This window comes from Oryctolagus cuniculus, chromosome 15 (genome assembly GCF_051225735.1).
Source record: "Oryctolagus cuniculus isolate XC-2025 breed Fujian yellow rabbit chromosome 15, ASM5122573v1, whole genome shotgun sequence".
In the NCBI taxonomy this organism is placed as follows: Eukaryota; Metazoa; Chordata; class Mammalia; order Lagomorpha; family Leporidae; genus Oryctolagus; species Oryctolagus cuniculus.
The window spans coordinates 70,450,052-70,465,680 of record NC_142881.1 but is presented as its reverse complement, the minus strand read 5'-3'; the positions used below and the strand labels follow the sequence as shown (position 1 = coordinate 70,465,680).

At 47.0% G+C, this 15,629-nt stretch overlaps 1 long non-coding RNA gene across 4 annotated transcripts; it reads right to left on the bottom strand.

Annotated features, from left to right (window-relative positions):
* Positions 1 to 2,719: 2,719 nt before the first annotated feature.
* On the bottom strand, positions 2,720 to 15,629 carry LOC149122054 (uncharacterized). 4 transcript variants are annotated; one of them, XR_016221017.1, is made up of 3 exons: positions 15,163 to 15,267; positions 5,663 to 5,922; positions 2,720 to 2,860 (listed from the first exon to the last, which is right to left on the bottom strand). It is a non-coding gene; the product is annotated as an uncharacterized LOC149122054 (long non-coding RNA). The 4 variants fall into 4 exon arrangements; XR_016221018.1 differs by lacking the exon at positions 2,720 to 2,860 and adding an exon at positions 5,017 to 5,278; XR_016221019.1 differs by lacking the exon at positions 2,720 to 2,860 and adding an exon at positions 5,017 to 5,278 and having other exon boundaries at positions 5,691 to 5,922.

The following is a 15,629-nucleotide window of genomic DNA, read 5'->3' as shown; positions in this document are numbered from 1 at the left end:
TCCGGGCAGGGGTGAGGCAGGTGCAGGAGCTGCAGAAGCAGCAGCCTTGGGCGGGAGTGGGAGGGAGTGACTCGTGGAGCTGCCACCTGTCCCTCTTTGGCAACCTGCTCCAGGCCTCAGAGAGCCCCCATTTTCCTCTTGTGAGATTGACTTCAGAACCAGGCCTGACCTTGCCTTTGTTCAGACTTGTATTTTCCACTTCCTCCCCTGGTGTCTGCCTTGTGCGTTGAGATAAATTAGGACCCCTGAGCTGTGAACACTCTTGTCACAGACCCACGCGAGGGAGCTATTAACTTACAGTGCTTGGGGGGTAGTGGTTCACCCTCTGCCACTGCTGTCATCTTTGCTCCTGTCTTGAGTCTTGTGACTTGATCTTTTGCATCAGTTTTGCCTAATTTTGCATGCAAGCAGACCTATTTCTCCAATATCCTCCCTTGACCACCCACAGGTGCTGCTCACTTGCTCATGGCTTTGGATACTCCTGGTGGCATCTCCTTGCATAATGTTAAATCTACAACGTCACGTTACCCAGACTGGCGAAGAAAGGTTGTTTTAAAAAATATTTATTTCTCTTTTTTTGAAAGGCAGATTTACAACAGAGGCAGAGACAGAGGAAGAAGTCTTCCATCCACTGGCTCACTCCCCAAATGGCAGCAATGACCGGTGCTGGGCCAGGCTGAAGCCAAGAGCCAGGAGCTTCTTGCGGGTCTCCCACAAGGATGCAGGGGCTCTCCTCTGCTGTTTTCCCAGGCATATTAACAGGGAGCGGGATCAGAAGTGGAGCAGCTGGCACTTGAACCCAGGGTCCACTCTGGTGCCTGGCTCAAGTTGGGAGGCCTTGAGGATGGGTGGCAGTGGCCAAGTCTTCTCAGGAACCACTTTCCACTGGAGGACCAGGAGCTGAGCTCTAGGGTGGACCCACAGGCTTTCATGAATGACGCTTTGAAAAGGCACCCTGTTCTCTGCGCTGTTGTGATTCTGCTGCATTGGAAAGTGGTCCTGGGAGGGCAGCTCCTGCCAGTAATCCGGAGGCTGCTGGGGCTGCTGAGGGTGCGTTCCCCAGCCATTCTGCTGCCTTTCTTCACATGGTGGGTAACGAAGAGAGCTCTTCTGCTCCTGCAGCTGTGGCATCGCTCCCTGAGCACTGGGAACACCGGGTAGCAGGGAAGGCCAATCAGGCTGCATGACCCTCATCTCTGACCTGGACCTCCCAAAATACAGTGCGGATGAAAAAGGATGAATAAACCTTGCTCCTGGAATGCCACGGGGAAAAGATCCACCTCCTACGTTCCCTTGATTCTCCAGAGCATAGCTCGGTGCCTCTTGAGCACCTCGAACCCCAGAATCCCAGGAGCCGTAGAGCGGGCTGGGAACCTCCCATGTGGGTGGAGTGGAGTAGACAGCTCCGCCCAGCACAGCGGCCTGGGCAGCGTTGGGAGACCACTCCTGGGCATTCTGCAGGCTTACACCTGGGGGACCTTGGACAGGGAGTGCATACGGCATCCTGACTTCAAGCACTCTGCGTCTCTTCCTGGCTGGTAGCCTGGCTCTTTTATTTTGGAACCAGTTCTAAAAAAGAAACAGAAATTATTTTCGAGTCTATATATCCCACAATGTAAGAGAATTTTGTAGTTCATCTTAGGATCAGTGTCATCACTGATTTGCTTCGTGACATTGAGTAAGACATGAAAAATGCAAGCATGCTTTCCTAGGGCTTCCTGTGTTATTATATTTATAATATGAGAATGCATTTACAGTAAATATGATATGTAAATGTATATATAAATATACATTTATAATAATTAAAATCATGTAATTGTGCACAATTCTGGATTCCCATCTGCCTTCACAGGAGGCACGGGCCCTTATGTATGAGCAAATCCCTACTTTTCCAAATCTTCTACCAACCTATTTGCACCCTCTGCATTTAGATGTGAAGCAGCTGTTCTCAAAATACATTCTCTTAGCTTGCTTATTTTACTCCAACTGCTTTTCCAGAATGAATTCCTAATTCAACGTATTCTAAATCATATTCTAAATGTCATTTTCTTCAAAGGCCATACCCAAAACAAACAAGCGTCTGCCATAACTTAGCAGTGTTACTTCATACCTTACCCTAAGTGTTTCGTGGAACCTCTACTCTACTTTTTCTCCTTTGTAAAATGAGAGTAATTGGGGCCAGCACTGTGGCGTAGTGGGTAAAGCTGCCACCTGAAGAGCTGGCATTCCTTATGGGCACCAGTTCAAGTCCTGGCTGCTCTACTTCCAATCCACCTCTCAGCTATGTCCTGGGAAAGCAGTGGAAGATGGCCCAAGTGCTTGGGCCCCTGAACCCACATGAGAGACCCAGAAGAAGCTCCTGGCTGCCGACTTCGGATCAACATAGCTCTGGCCGTTGAGGCCAGTGGGGGAGTGAACCAGTAGATGGGAGACCTTTCTCTCTCTGCCTCTCCTTCTCTCTCTCTGTGTAACTCTGACTTTCAAATAAATAAATCTTTTTCAAAAATAACACATAATATGTTTTAATATAGTCACATCCACAATGAGATGAAGAAGAAATGGGACCAAATGTCAACGCTGTCTTATGTGATGAAATGCTGTTATACTTTTTCATAATTAGTTGCTTTTTTATTATTGTCCACAAAGACATATTCATGTAAATACCTACGTAGTTTATGTACCTCAATTGTGTAAAACGAACAATGGAGTTTTTTGACCAGTTCCTCCTTGGTCGTAAAGTCAGGATAAGGACTCTCTGCAAATGATTGATTCAGTATGTGCAGTTCCTCAGGTGTAAATTGATGGCGTGCTTTTCCTTTTCTTCTTCCATGTTGTGTTTCTATGTTGTCATGACCATCTCCTGAAAAATACAGAGAGAGAAAACATGAGAATATTAGCAAGATCCAGAAAAACAAAAGACCTCTGTGATAGAATAAAATTTTAGAAAGGTGATACCTTCCCTCTTACCTAGTCATAATAAAATGAATAATGGACTGTGGGCATATCTTTTGAAACTTATGGTGAGAAGATGATAGTATTTAGGTCATAAAGATAACAGGAGTGAAGAAGGTTTTCTTTAGCAAAAATTGATATACTACAAAGACAGAGATGGTGGGAAAACACCCAGCCACATTAGTACTTGAGGCAATGCAAATAAAGCAGCTGACAACAATGTGGTAAACAATAATTTAAATGTATGGGGCCAAAGTGTGAAAGGACTAACACAGATTGACGAGGATAGGTCTGGTACCCCTATTGCTTGTTATCACCGCGTGGGCTTTTTTGCTCAATGCAATGAAGTTGAAAGTGGGCATACCCTCAAATGTGTCACTAAATGGCACTTGAAGATTTAACACCAAGTCTACAGGTCATTTTTCCTTCACCCGTGTCAGACATGCCAGCGGGAGGAAAGCACTGAGGGTCTAAACCTGTCCTCCGGTATGTGCTCATCTCCCGGATGCTGGAAGGGGAGTAGACTTTACGGACAAACCAATGTGTGCACAGTTCTCTACTGCAGAGGCCACTAGAAGAACTGACACGAGGCAATCCTGTTTTTCCTAACTCAGAATTTAAGTGAAAAAACTTACAAGGACTGCAAACCGAATTAACAACCTTCATATGCCTGCTTCAAAGGGTATAACCTAGCTGCCAGGGGTTGGGCTGCAGTATGTTAAGCTGCCCCTGGGGACATCAGCATCCCACATGAGCAATAATTTGAGTCCATCTGCTCTACCAGTCCAGCCCCCCGGCTGAATACCCTGGGAAAGCAGTGGAAAACTGGCCAAGTGCTTGTGCCCCCACCACCCATGTGGGAGACCCAGATGGAGTTCCATGCTCCTGGCTTCTGCCTGGCCCAGCCCTGGCCATTGCAGCCATTTGGGGAGTGAACCTGCAGATGGAAGACCCCTCTCTCTTTTCTCTTTATCTCTCTCTCTCTCTGCCTCTCTGTAACTCTGCCTTTCAAATAAATAAAACACATATTCAAAAAAATTTTTAAAGAAATATCTTAAGCATTTGGCAGTGAAATGGGGTTTTGTGGGTTTTTAAAAAATATTTATTTATTTATTTGCAAGTCAGGGTTACTCAGAGAAAGGAGAGGCAGAGAGAGAGATCTTCCATCTGATGGTTCACTCCTCAATTGGCCTCAATGGCTGGAGCTGCACTGACCCAGAGCCAGGAGCCAGGAGCTTCTTCCTGGCTTGCGTGCAGGGGCCCAAGAACTTGGGCCATCTTCTACTGCATTCCCAGGCCATAGCAGAGAGCTGGATTGGAAGTGGAGCAGCCACTTCTCAAAGTGGCACCCATATGGTATTCCACCGCTTCAGGCCAGGGCACTAAACTACTGAACCTTAGCACCAGCCCCCAAAAGGTATACAAGCAATTTGTATCCCTTTAACATACATTTAGAAACACACTTGTTGTTGTTTTGTTTTAAATTCGGGGCTGGTGTTGTGACATGGCAAGTTAAGCCTCTGCCTCCAGTCCAGCATCCCATATGGGTGCAGCTCAAGTCCCAGTTGCTCCACTTCCCATCCAGCTCCCCGCTAAAGCCCTGGGAAAGCAGCAGAGGATGACCCAAGTGCTTGGGCCCCTGCACCATGTGGGAGGCTGGGAAGAAGCTCCTGGCTTCGGCCTGGCCCAGCCCTGGCCATTTGCTGCCAACTGGGGAGTGAACCAGTAGATGGAAGATCCCTCTCTCTATCTCTCTGTAACTGTGCCTTTCAAATAAATATAAATAAATATTTTTAAACATATAGATTATATGAGTAATTTGTGTAAAGCATTTTGTATGAACCCAAATTCAAACAGAGAACACACTGTTGGTTGGAACTCTTTCCTTCCAGAAGAGGCAAAGAGGGGATAAGGGCACTTTCTGTTCCCAGCAAAACTTCCCTGGGGAGCATCTATCTCTGAAATGCTCCAGGGTATCTGGTCCCTATCCCTGTTACCGGAAGAAATGCAGGGTTCTTGTCTTCATGCAAGAAGAATTCAGGCGTGAGTCAGAGTGTAGTGGGAGGTAAAATAGCAAGGTTTATTAGGGAAGGGGCATCCATAAGGATGGATGGGCACCTCTCCAGACAGGACCTGGGAAAGAGTGCAGTCGCTGGGACTGGGCGGGGGGAGGGGAGGAAAGAGTGAGGTTACATGGTTGAGTGGAGAGAGTATACCTGGCCAGACCAGGCGGGCAGCTCAGCAGAGAGGCAGAGGGCTGAGTGTGCAGTCTGGTTGAGGCCAGGGGTTTTTAAGGAGATGGGTCTTTGTCTTCACACATCTCCTCCTGAAACAAAGGATTTTATGGCTGTAAATATTAAGAAGCTCCTATCTGAGTTTTCCCTTGAAGGTATCAGACAGGAGGAAGCCTAGCTAGCACCATCCTGAGTTCAGAGGAAGGGTGAGGAGGACCCCCTAGAGAATGGGGATCCGGAGCAGGGTGTTTGAAATGCAGACACTGGGCTGCATCTGGGAGATTGTGGATTTGTCAGGCAGAAGGGGTGGGGACCCCCCCCCACCTGGAAGGTTATCAGGAAGAAGGGGGTAGGGCAGAATGTGAATACCGGGCTGCCCCTGAAACATTGTCAGCAGATGCATATGCTGAACATAGATGTCTTCTCTTTAGGCCTTTATGTCACACACACACATAAGCTCATAACTGACTTCCTACCTAACATTCTCCCCTCAAGAGGCAATACCCAAAATTCTTCTTTGGGATTATGGGTGGAGTTCCATTTTCTGTAACTTCTTCGAAGCTGGCATGTGAGCATCGAGGAGGATTTGGGTATTTCCTCTTGCTATTTGTCTTATGGTGTGCAACAGTGGCCTTGGAAAGACTGTCCTGCTCGGTCCAGAGGGCTGCTCAGGTCGTCCAGTGGAATGGGCTGGAAGCCTTGTCTGACGACCATTTGGAATTTGACAGCTTTTAGTCTGTTAGAGACAAAACAAACAAGGGCATTAAAAACACACAGTCCAAAGAGAAGCAGCAAGATTACAGAGTTATTGGGCCAAGGAGAGGAAATAGCCAGGATTTCCATGACCAGATGTCAGGCCAGAAATCCCAGTCCTGCTTGGCCTGGTCCCGGAGCTGTTTGGCTTTATCCAGAAAAAGTACAAATTTGGGTCTGTACCTGTCCAGTCTGATTGACCCAGAGACAACATTCTTCCTGGAACATGGCACAGATACCTCTCAGAGAAGCAGTTAGCATGTCCAATATGTCTTTCTTTTATAACCTTTTGTAACTTCCACGCACCCTCTTCAACTTACTTGAAACATTCCATCATTTCCATTCCAGTCTAGAGTAAACTAGCCATCAGGATAAAGTCATTCTTACAAACCATGTCCTTTCCTCATTTTAAAAAAACTCTTTGCTTCTTAACCTTTCTTACCAAGAACACTCTTTCCTTCTTAACCTTTCTTACCAAGCACACATTTCTATACTCGTGATGTTTTCCATAGAGCCTCGTTGGCTCTTTCTACCTTACTGGAAGACTGAGGTCTCCATGCAGAGTGAAGGGATCAGGTTATTCCTAGGGCCTTACAAATCCCTTGTGTAACCTGGGAGATGAGGGAAGACCCATTGTCGCTTTGTAAAGATTTTGGAAGACCAAAGCATGGGATAACTTCCTTCAGGACAGTTTTGCTCACTTCCTGAGCTCTTTTAGTTCTGGCTGGGAAGGCTTCTACCCATCCAGTAAAGGTGCCTATAAGTACAAGCAGGCAGGTACCTATAGCATTGACAGAGGCTGTGTAAAATCTGTTTGCCAGCCTTCCTTGCGGTAAGTTCCCTTTTGCTGTATAGACCCCTGGGAGTTATTTTCTCTTGTCCTTACCTAGTTCTAGAGCTCTAGTTAAGTGATCAGTTCTGCTAACTGAGCAGAACTTCCTGGGGGCAGAGCACGCTTCAGTAACGTGCCATGCCATAACTGTTGCATACCCTGAGAAGCAGGTCCCGTCTGACAAAGCTGCTTCCATCTATGAACCAAACTTCATCTGTGAAAGTCAGGGAGCTGTCTTTTAGGTCCCTTCTGCTGGCATAGATCAAGTCTATAGTCTCAGCACAGGAGTGGAGGAGACCCCTTTCTCCTGGAACTGGCATTAAAGTAGCTTGGTTAGATTAGAGCAATGCCTTATTTTTACCTGAGGGTTTTCTAGAAGGAGGACCTGATATTTTAGTATTCTGCTATCTGCGAGCCAGTGAGAGCCCTTTTGCTCTAATAGAGAATTTATTTGATGTGGGGTATAAAGGGCGATGTCTTGTCCCACTGTAATTCTAGATACCTCCTCTGTCAGCAAGGCAGCTGCTGCCATTGTCTTTAGGCAGAGAGGCCATCCTTGTGCAACCATGTCTAAGGTTTTAGAAAAGTAGCCCACAGGTTGCTTAACAGGTCCCAGATCCTGAGTTAACCCTCCTAAGGTGCCTCCCTGCCTCCCAGTGATGTACAGCTGGGAGGGTCTCTTTGGATTTGGCAGTCCTAGCACAGGGGCTTTAGTCATAGCATCCTTTTGCTGAGCAAAGGCTGTGGTTTCTCTTTCCCTCAAAGGAGGGGGCTCTGCTTTGGCTGCCTGTCAGGAGCCTGGTTTAGGAACTGTGCTGTTTCCCTGTATCTAGGAACCTGATAGAGAAAACTGGGACTGCCTGAAGTTTGCAGAAGTAGGAATTTGCTGCATGGCCCATATCCTCTCTAGGGCTGGTTTTCTCTCCCCAGGGGTGAGGATAAGGGTTAAATAATTAAAACTCTAATGGACTAGCAATGCTTTGTTTTCCTCTTGTCGCTCCCCCTCTTCATGGAGGAATGACACAGGACCCTGCGCTGTTCTTTTGTCTGCTCGGCCCTTCCCGGGTTTGCTGCTGGTCCTTCCTGGGTTGGCTACCGTCCCTTCCACCTCTGTGGAAGGGCGGCTCCCCCTGCCACTTTCCCCACTTCAGCGGGGGAGCGGCACACCGCCGGCCGGCTCTCTCGGGGGCTGCTCAGGTGTTCCTTCAGATAGATGTTCCTGGTGCATGTTGTCTCTCTCCTCCTTTATAGTCCTCTTCCACCAATCCCAACTCTGCTACCCACACGCCGAGTACGCTGCTCTCCTCCAATCAGGAGCAGGTCCTACAATTTATTGGTTGAACTGGAGGCAGCTGTGTAGAAGCTGTTTCCTCCTCTCCCAGCGCCATATTGTGGGAGAGCAGATGCATAGAATAAGTCTTAATTCCAGTAACTTAGTCTAGTCCGAGTTGCTCCCAGTTGCTCCCCACACCTCTGGATACCTAATCGCTAGTTTTGCTAGGAAGTTAAGCCAATGTACAAGACTAGAGTCTCAGGCTGGGAAAAGACAAACCAACAAATCATTTACATTTAACCATCTACATTATGGGTTATTGTGCACCCCCCTCAAGAGATAGGCCCTTTAAGTCCTCAGTGGGGACCTGTCCAAATAGGTGCAGGACTATCTGAGTTAGCTGTTACTAAAAGCCCTGTTTTTAGGAACTGGCAGGGAGGGCTTTCTAAGCTTAATACTGTTGGATAGACTTTTAAGGCCTGGCTGGGTGTGTGAGGCCCAGACCTATCCATGAGGTGCTGGAAGAGAATCACAAGAGATGCAAATCTCCTTTAAGGGAGGCACCCTGTTGACTTGCATTACATGGCTGGAGTAGGAGGAGAGCTGAATAGGAGGCTGATAGAAATAGGCAACTTACGTTTCACTGACCCTAAGCCATCCCCAATAGCAGTGGCTGGAGCTGGAAGCTGGGCAGAGGCTGGGCAGAGCCAATGGCTTTTTAGCTCAGGGCCACAAGGTCCGCAGTTCTGAACCAGGAGTCCTTCGACACCCAGGGCCGTTCCGTGTCCAGTGGCCTTGCTCTTGGCAGAGCTGACAGAAGGCAGTTGCTGTCATGACAGCTGCTTGCCCAATACCCTGGCTCCTTATATCAGCAACAGGTGCCATTTGGGGTGCACTGGCCTTGCTGGGTCTCCTTGATGGCAGATCACCATGCAGAACAGCTATTGATTGGCCTGTTGCCCATCCCTACATCACTCCTGCTGCTAGCTTGCTCCTCATTCTCCTGGTCTCTAATAAAGTAGACCATGGAGGCAGCCTCTATGATGTCAGTCAAGGGGGTGCTCAACCCATCCCTGATTTTTGAAGATTTCTTTAATATCAGGGTGAGCTAAAAAACTATGGTCATGGGCAAATTCTGACACTTAGTATTTTCCTGCAAGTTAAGACCATACCCATGAGGAGAACTATGACCTTTTAGGGAAGATCAACTGTGGTGACCTGCTTGCATACTTTGAGGTCATCAGTGCAATTTCCTATCTATCCCTCAGTTTGGTGTAAAGGGGAAGTTCTGCCCATTTACCGCATACACTGAAAAATCAATCTAGCTGTCACATTATTTCATAGTTTAACCTATTTTTCTGGCGATGCTGTTTGGTCCTCTATACTGTGGCCAGGCATTATTATAGAAAAGGTCAGTCATCCCTTACATAAGGTCTGGGGATCAAACTGTACATCACAATGGAGAGTCCTGCAGAACTATAGTAACTTCCCTTCTGGAAGAGAAAAGAGAAGTGAGGCAGCAAATTGGGTCTCTAGCCTGACTTCCTGGGCTTTCAGATTTAACTGGCATTTGACCAGTGTTTACTGCATAGCCTGACTTAGAGGAGAAGTTGTGGCAGACGTCTCTGCCATCCTTTGGCTTCCAGATATTTACCATGTAGCCAGTGGGTTATGGGCCTGGGTTTCCGGGTTTAACTAGTCTTACCGTGTAACCCATAAGTTTAAGTTTTTGGGCTTCTGGGCTTTCACTGTGTAGCCTGTGGACACTAGAGCTTCTTGGGCTCCTGGAACCCAGTTCTCTAGCATCTGCCGCATAACCATCCCCCGTCGTCTCTAAGTCTCTTTTGGAACACTTTCTCCCTTTTGGCTAGACCTCCCATTTGATGCACCTTTGAACTAGCAATACATTTGAACTAGCAATGCCTGGTTGTTCAGCATTAGCTGGACAGAGACTTTGTCAGTCCCTCTTTAAAGGATCTGGCTTCTGAGCCAGAGACTGGAGCAGCTAGAAAGAAACACGTTTATAACTGAAGTTTAGCATCATTTCACATCTTGGCACCACTTTTAATCTAAACAGCTGATTGGTTATTATCTCTGCAAGATGAGAGATATCTCTTTCGACATCTCCAGGGGCCCTCTGGGGATGTCAAAAGTCCAGATAATTTAGAACTTTTATTTTCAGAACGTCTGTTAAAGGTGCCAAGAGAACTTAGAGTATCTGGTCAAAATTCCTTAACATCCTGAAATGATAGTCATTCAATAGTCAGGGTGATTTTAACACTTTTAGACCAGATCTAATCATAATGATATTTAACAATGCTTTTCATCAATCTGAACTTAACAGAGACAGTAGAGTACACAATAGATTACTTTGGCAGAACATGAATGCTATGTCTCTTGTTGTCGAATAAACCAGAAATAAAAACCTTGAACATTAGAGTTAGCACACAAAATCATCACATAACTCAGAATTATTTAACAGAGTCAAAAAGAGCTTACAGGACCTAACTTTAGAAATGGCAGAGTAACCGATTAAGCAGACACTGTTAAAAAGAGACGTTACAGTTTTTGCAAAAACAGATTTAAGATTTACGATTGAGACCATTTACTAACATTAGTACACATTTTTTAAAAGCCCCATTGTTGGCCGGCACCGTGGCTCACTAGGCTAATCCTCCACCTTGCGGCGCCGGCACCCCGGGTTCTAGTCCCAGTTGGGGCGCCGGATTATGTCCCAGTTGCCCCTCTTCCAGGTCAGCTCTCTGCTGTGGCCAGGGAGTGCAGTGGAGGATGGCCAAAGTACTTGGGCCCTGCACCCCATGGGAGACCAGGATAAGTACCTGGCTCCTGCCGTCGGATCAGCGCGGTGCACCAGCCGCAGCACTCCAGCCACGGTGGCCATTGGAGGGTGAACCAATGGCAAAGGAAGACCTTTCTATCTGTCTCTCTCTCTCACTGTCCACTCTGCCTGTCAAAAAATAAAAATAAAATAAAATAAATGAAAATCCCATTGTTATAATAGAAGATCAGACTTCAACTTTAGGTCAGTGTAATTTTGGCATTAACACTCAACTTAAAGAAAACTCTGTAAACAATTTTAAAATTGTAAACCTTTTAAAACTTTTCATGACTTGCTCACACCTTCTGAAACTTTACATGCGTAGTTACTTTTACATAGTCTTGAATTGTCATGTATGGACAACCTATGAGAATACATGCTAACAAACTCAGTCTCTCTTATCAAATTTGAGATGTTAAAAGTACACATAATACATTTTCCCAAGTTTTACTTAGCACCAATGCCTAGATAACTTAAAACAGAGTTATTGATGAATACCACACCATTATCTGAATTAAAAGTCAAAATTACATTTCCCATGCTTTTAAGTAACATAAGGATAACACCTGAACAGCAACAGGGACACTAGTGCATGTTTACAACTTTGAAAAGATCTTCATCATTAAGAGAAACAAGTTTAAAGCATATCAAAGACATGTAAAACTGAGCAAGTGAGCCAATGAGCAAACCTAAGGGTGTTTGCATTAACTCAATTCTCTGAACCAATCTGTATTGGCTTACTTTAGTTAACAACATAAAGGCCTGTATACACAGAATTTACTTCTCATTTTCATAAGACCACTCTAGCTGGAAAGCAAAAACATGAATACAGCATAGGTCTGACACCATTTACAACATTTTAATACATTTCACATAATCTGAGTTGACTCAAACAGCTGTTACTTTAACAAATTTTAGAGTCTCGTCCTTTGAGAGTTCCAGGGATCTGACTGGAAGCTCAAAGTTGGAAGACTTGGTTTAGAATTTAAGCTGTCAGAGAGTCAAGTGGTTTAGTCAACAATTAGTATGTTTCTGATCAGTTGGGTAATCACTCAAACATTAAAACAGACAAATAATGTAAACAACTTCGTGTTGCAGTTTTCCCAATCAAGACTCATAATGGCAATAGAAAAACACAAAACCTTCAAGGCACGTGAACGAATGCTCTCATCAGATAAGTCAGGGACAGCAGCACAGAAAAGAACTAGTCATCAGCATATGAGCCCATTGCTTAGGCTTCCATGAACTGCAAAGAGAAACCCATCAGGTTGGAAAGGGTTAATGGATTACGTGTTCTGGCTCCCTTAGATAAGGCCAGCAGTAGTATTGAATTGGAAATTCCTCCAGGGGAGAAAAAAAGCAGCCCTGGGTGGGTGGGGGGAGTGCTCTCCCTAGAGATATCTGGCTATGCCTGCCTGGGTGCAGCAGGCCACAAGGACTGGAATAGAGTGCAGAGAAAGGCTGGGATCCCCCATTTACAGGGAAGACTGCGCACGCCGGGGCCTAGCAGGACTGGCCGTGGGGTTGGGTAGGTGTGCCATTTCACCAAGAGTGCTGGGAACCTCCTATAATTCAACCAAATCCAGATCAATCAGGACTACTGCAGACACTCAGTCAATTAAAACAGATGGTTAACTTCAGCTCCTTTCCAGATTCAGTCCTCAGGCAATCAAAGCTTAGCAACAGTAATGGTTCACAAAAACTTTAAGACGCACCAGAGCTACCATAAGCTGCAAAGACAGAAAACCTTCTACCAGGTTGGAAAAGGTTAACATGTAACAGCTTTTCCCTAGGTGGAGAGACCTGTGGAATTCCCTCTCCCTTTCTCCAGGCCAGCAGTGTAGGAATGGAGATGAGCAGAGCCTAGCCAAGAGTGGGGGAGGGAGACGGAAAGCTACAGAGGATGAGACTTGAGCGACTGCCCTCACCTTCCCCTACAAATCCCAGCTGGAGGAGAGCATAGGGAAAAGCCCTGATGTCTGGGGCTGAGTGGGTGTTTGAAATCTCCTATCACTCAAGATTGCCCACTACCTAGTTGTCCGAGTTTACCTGGAGGGCCAATATTAGCCTCGGCCGAAGCTAAGCCCTGCTCGCGTAGCAGTAGGCAGCGTGACCAGGCATCCCTCTGAGAGAGAGACCTGGTCCTCGGGTCACAGTCCGGCTGCCGGGAAGCCAAAGAAAGCTCAGGGGGTCTCCAGGCTCTCAGCCAACTGCCCTTCCTAATTTCCCTCCCGTTCCTTACAATCCCTCTGGAGTTTTGGCCATAGCTAAGCCGTAGCCTGGGGGACTCCGTGTTCTCAGAGAGCTGTGGGGTGCTGGACACTCAATGGTCACTTCCACAGATCCGGTCCCGCTTGAGGGAAGGAATACTGACCTCCAATGTCTTCTCAAAGTCCCTCCGTGGTCACCAAAATGTTACTGGAGAAAATGCAGGGTTCTTGTCTTCACGCAAGAAGAATTCAGGCATGAGACAGAGAGTAGTGGGAGGTAAAATAGCAAGGTTTATTAGGGAAGGGGCATCCATAAGGATGGATGGGCACCTCTCCAGACAGGACCTGGGAAAGAGAGCAGTCGCTGGGACTTGGGGGGGGAGGGGAGGAAGGAGCGAGGTTACATGGTTGAGTGGAGAGAGTACACCTGGCCAGACCAGGCGGGCAGCTCAGCAGAGAGGCAGAGGGCTGAGTGTGCAGTCTGGTTGAGGCCGGGGGGGGGGGGGATAGGGTTAAGGAGATGGGTCTTTGTCTTCACACATCTCCTCCTGAAACAAAGGATTTTATGGCTGTAAATATTAAGAAGCTCCTATCTGAGTTTTCCCTTGAAGGTATCAGACAAGAGGAGCCTAGCTGGTACCATCCTGGGTTCACAGGAAAGGTGAGTAGGACCCTCTAGAGAATGGGGATCCGGAGCAGGGTGTTTGAAATGCAGACACTGGGCTGCATCTGGGAGATTGTGGAAGATTTGTCAGGCAGAAGGGGTGGGGACCCCCCCCCCACCTGGTAGGTTATCAGGTAGAAGGGGGTAGGGCAGAATGTGAATACCGGGCTGCCCCTGAAACATTGTCAGCAGATGCATATGCTGAACATAGATGTCTTCTCTTTAGACCTTTATGTCACACACACACATAAGCTCATAACTAACTTCCTACCTAACACCCCCAGCCCGGCCACTCACTAGAGCTCCACAGGAAAAGTTCCCAGTATTTCTGACCAGCAATGTGTATACCTTTAACACACATTTTAAAAACACACTGGTTGTTGTTTTGTTTTAAATCAAATTTGTTTCTTTAAATAAAATCTCAGCAGTAAAACTGGCAGCTGAGCCCACAATCTTCACCTGGGAGGCCCCTCCCTCCCCTGTGGTCCAGAGCAGCTTCTGGAAGGGCTTCACACCCTAAGGGCACCATTGTTCTGGGGCCTTGGATTTTGCCTCCAGGACAGAGTGAGGAGCTGAGAGGGCTCCCCCTCCACCATGGGCACTTTCCAAGGATTTTCTGAAGACCTCCTAGAGCTGGGAGGCCTCTGCGAGTTGATTGAGATGTCACACTCACAAGCTGCCAGACAGACTGGCGCTGACCCAGGACTTCTCTCACCCAGTGCTTGTTTAGAGAAAGAAGTCAGGGCCAGAACCCCAAGACCTTGCAACTCCAGGTTGTTTTTTTTTTTTTTTTTTTTTTTCACAGGCAGAGGTAGAAAGAGAGAGAGAGAGAGACAGAGAGAAAGGTCTTCCGTCCATTGGTTCATTCCCCAAATGGCCATAACGGCCGGCGCTGCCTGAAGAATCTAACTCGGCTCCAATAGAAGAAGTCCTCAGAGAAACGAATATCATGAAACACCTATTCTTGGTTTCAAAGTGTTTTTTTGCATGAAAACATTTCTGAATTCCACTTTTCCACCGACACTGTGAAGTTCCCTGCTCCAGCAATACACGACCAAAGCTGGTTCCTACCCCTACCCTTCCCATCTTTCCCCACACCTCCCACCCCTTCATTCTGAAGGGAACCCAAGACACTGTTCTACCTAAACTACTTGCACGTACATCTTTAAAATGCAGAAAACTTTTTAAGGCAACCCCAAGTTGGGTTAATTTTTAAACACCTGAGCCTTTGGGAAATCCTACCCCTGCATTCAGCCAGGCGGTAGCCAGAGACAATGACACCTGTGACACTAGAGGCCCCTGGACCACGAGCCTGCACTTCTGAAAGACGAAAGCTCAAAGCCCCACAGAACACCAGGACAGAGAGAACCCAGCCTTGCGGACAAAGCCGCACACGGAAACTCACCATTGGAAGCCATGTCTGGGAGCCCTCCTGAGACTGTCTTCCTGGGCAGTGAAGTGAGGGAGGCTGGCACAGTATTCATTTAATATAAACCTGGGATGGCCACCCTAGGCACGCCTTAGATCCAGCCCCTCTCCAGCCCCTGCCACACCCTACACACAGCTCCCCCTAGGCACAACTGGCCTTCCAAAATCTCCATTTGTATCTCCAGTCACTGAACACCCACTGGAACTAATTTTCTCATTTAGCCAAATTATAACTGATAACTGAGAGTTTGGAGGCTGGTGAGGCCAGAGACTCACAGCGAATGAGGACGTTAAAGAATATAAGACTGCAGGCATTGTGGCAAAGCTTGTTAAGCTGCCACGTAGGATGCCCCCAGCCCATAGCAGAGTGTGGGTTCCAGTCCCAGTTACTCTGCTCCCAATCCGGCTTCACACCAAAGTAACCAGGGAACCAGCAGGTGATGG